Source organism: Gobio gobio, assembly GCF_949357685.1.
Source record: "Gobio gobio genome assembly, chromosome: 20".
Lineage (NCBI taxonomy): Eukaryota > Metazoa > Chordata > Actinopteri > Cypriniformes > Gobionidae > Gobio > Gobio gobio.
This window is the reverse complement of record NC_137113.1, coordinates 3,648,535-3,652,196: the sequence shown is the minus strand read 5'-3', so window position 1 is coordinate 3,652,196 and position 3,662 is coordinate 3,648,535.

Here is a 3,662-nt window from a genome sequence, read left to right as displayed (position 1 = left end):
GCAGAGGCGTCGAGTGTGCAACCAAAGACTCATCAAAGCCTCGCTCTCTGATCTCAGATCAGCCTTAACCCGCCACATCATTCACAGCATCCGGCACATCAGCGGAAAACATGCTCTGTAAATCATACTTATGACATGAAAAGTTGAAATCGTGGCTAAAGTCATATAATATGTACATTTTTTTCTCATCTTTTCATATCATAAATGACTTAAGTCGATATACATATTAAGTTGAAATGACAAAAATTCTAAATTATGAGGATAAAAAGTCAAAATTATGACGTACTTCGATCAGAATTATGACAGTCATAATTGTAACCTAAAAGGTCATTATTGAGTTGACAGTCAGAATTGACATAATTTAGATTTTTTTATTGTAACTATTTTGTCATAATTCCAATTTAGTGTCATAATTTCAACTTTTTATCTCATAATTTTGATTTGTCGTCATTTTGACTTTGTCATAATTTCAATTTAGTGTCATAATTTTGACTTATGCTATAACTTCGACTTAGTATGTCATAAGTTTGACTTCATCTCAATGACTTGTCAATTTCATTTCAGTATGTCATAATTTTGACTTTCTCATAATTATGACAATTTTGATGTCGTAATTTTGACTTTTTTGTCATAATTTTTATTTAGTGTCATAATTTCGATTTAGTATGCCATAATTTAGACTTTAACTCATAATTATGACTTATGTCAGTTTCAACTCAGTATGTCATAATTTCAATTTTTAATCTCATAATTTTGATTTGTCGTAATTTTGACTGTCATAATTTTAATTTAGTGTCATAATTTCGACGTGTCATATTTTTGACTGTCATAATTTCCATTTATGTTATAACTTAGATTTAGTATGTCATAATCTTGACTTTTTATCTCATAATTATGACTTTTTGTCATAATTTCGATTTATGAATTAATTTGGTCGTTACATCTAATTATGACTTAAAGTTCATTTTGACTTTGTCATAGTTTCAATTTAGTGTCATAATTTTGACTTATTCTATAACTTCAAATTAGAATGTCATAAATTTGACTTCATCTCATAAATATGACTTATGTCAGTTTCAACTCAGTATGTCATAATTTCAACTTTTTATCTAATAATTTTGATTTGTAGTAATTTGGACTTTTTTCTCATAATTTTAATTGTCATAATTTCGACTTGTTATAACTTCGATTTAATATGTCATAATCTTGACTTATCTCATAATTATGATTTGTCAATTTCATTTCAGTATGTCATAATTTTGACTTTATCTCATGATTATGACAATTTTGATTTGTCGTAATTTTGACTTTTTTGTCATAATTTTAATTTAGTGTCATTTTCGATTTAGTATGCCATAATTTTGACTTTAACTCATACTTATGAATTGTCAGCTTCAACTCAGTGTCATAATTTCAACTTTTTATCTCATAATTTTGATTTGTCGTAATTTTGACTTTTTTGTCATAATTTTAATTTAGTGTCATAATTTCGACTTGTCATATTTTTGACTCATAATTTCGACTTGTTATAACTTCGATTTAGTATGCCATAATCTTGACATTTTATCTCATAATTATGATTTGTCATAATTTTAATTTAGTAAATTTTGACTTTGTCATAATTTCGATTTAGTATGCCATCATTTTTACTTTATATCTCCTAATTATGACTTAAAAAGTTTAAATTAAGACATACTGAGTTGAAACTGACTTAAATCATAATTAGGAGATGCTAATTTGAAATTATGACAAAGTCAAAATGATGGCATACCAAATCGAAATTATGACACTAAATTAAAATTATGACAAAAAAGTCAATTTTCAAAAAATTGAAATTATGACTTGCTGAGTTGAAACTTGACTTCTCATAGTTTTGACTTTTTTGTCATAATTTTTAATTTAGTGTCATAATTTCGACTTGTCATATTTTTGACTGTCATAACTTTGACTTAGTATGTCATAATTTTGACTTTTCGTCTCATAATTTTGTTTCGTCATCATTTTGACTTAATATTATGTCATTTTTTGTCATAATATCAATTTATCATAATTTAGATTTTTTTTGTTATTGATCTCATAGTTATAATTTTTAAAGTCAGTAATAAAGTGGAGGCAGAACTGAACGTGTTTATTAAAGTGAATTATTTCTCTCTGAAACACATTCTCTATAATGAGTCGTTAAGGGAAACATAATAATTTGTATGCATTATGCTCCTAATAATCTTTCAGATAAAATTATATTTACAGACAATTTAATAAGTTTGAAATATATTTTAGGAAATATTATAGGTTTATTATAAGTAAAAAAAAAATCAATTCATCTACCTTTATTATTTGCTGTAAATCTTTTATATTTAATGTGGCATGTAATTATTGCAGTAAAAATTATGTTTTATTATAAATAAAAACATATGAATCCCCTTCATAATTTGTGTTGATTTGGGAATTCAGAGAAGTCCAATAACATTAGTTTATGGTTTATTATTAATGCTTTGGAGCATTTTATTTTTAGTATTATTTAGATTATCAACTGGCTATTTTCAGTTTTCATTTCAGTTTGAGTTTTAGCAATTTTATGTGATTTTGTAATTTTTTTTTAAAAAATTTAAATACTTCTATTGAGCTTTCATTTATTTTTATTTCAGTTTTAGCCATTTTAGTGCTTAAATACTATTTTATATCAGTTAGTTTTCATCTGAATCTGATATTTATTACTTTCTGATATAACAATTTTTCTAGCACATTTTTTTAGATGTTTGTAGTTTATGATATTAACATTATAAATGTGAATTGTGAGTACAGGTGTGAACTGTACCATCCGTCAGCCAGATATCATGATATGTCAGATATGATGATGATGTTCAAAGCGTCAGAAGCACATCTGTGCTCATAAACCAGCGATTTCACCCCTCAAACAATATTTGTGGTATTCAGAGCAGAGGTCAGATATGGCACCGCTCTGCTATATTTGTTTTTATGATGCCATATTTTGTGTTTATGTGGAAAGCGGTGATGCAGAAGATTCATGCGGCTGTCACTGACGTGTTATTGAGCTCTGTCTGGTGTTTGCAGAGTTTCTGATATCCCAGAGTTCCTCAGAAAGTGAGAGGATGGCTGTGTTTAGAGTGGAACACTGTGTCCAAGTGTTCCGTTACTATGGCGCTCAATGTTTGGAACACTTTAAGAAGCGCATTCATTATTTGTGTGTGAGTGATTTTGCGAATAAGTGTGAGTGAGTGTGAGCGAGTGTGAGCGAGTGTGAGCGAGTGAGCAAGTGAGTGAGTGTGTGTGTGTGTGAGCGAGTGTGAGTGAGTGTGCGTGTGTGCGAGCATGTGAGCGTGCGAGTGTGTGTGTGAGTGTGTGTGTGTGTGTGTGAGTGAGTCTACAAGCGAGTGTGTAAGCGTGTGAGTGTGCGAGTGTGAGTGTGCGAGTGAGCGAGCGAGTGTGTGAGTGAGTGAGTTTGAGTGAGTGTGCGAGCATGTGAGTGTTCGAGCGAGTGTGCGTGTGAGCGAGTGAGTGAGTGTGAGTGAGTGTGCGAGCATGTGAGTGTTCGAGCGAGTGTGTGTGTGAGCGAGTGTGCGTGTGAGTGAGTGTGCGAGCGAGTGTGCGTGTGAGCGAGTGAGTGAGTGTGTGTGTGTGAGTGAGTCTAGAAGCAAGCGTGT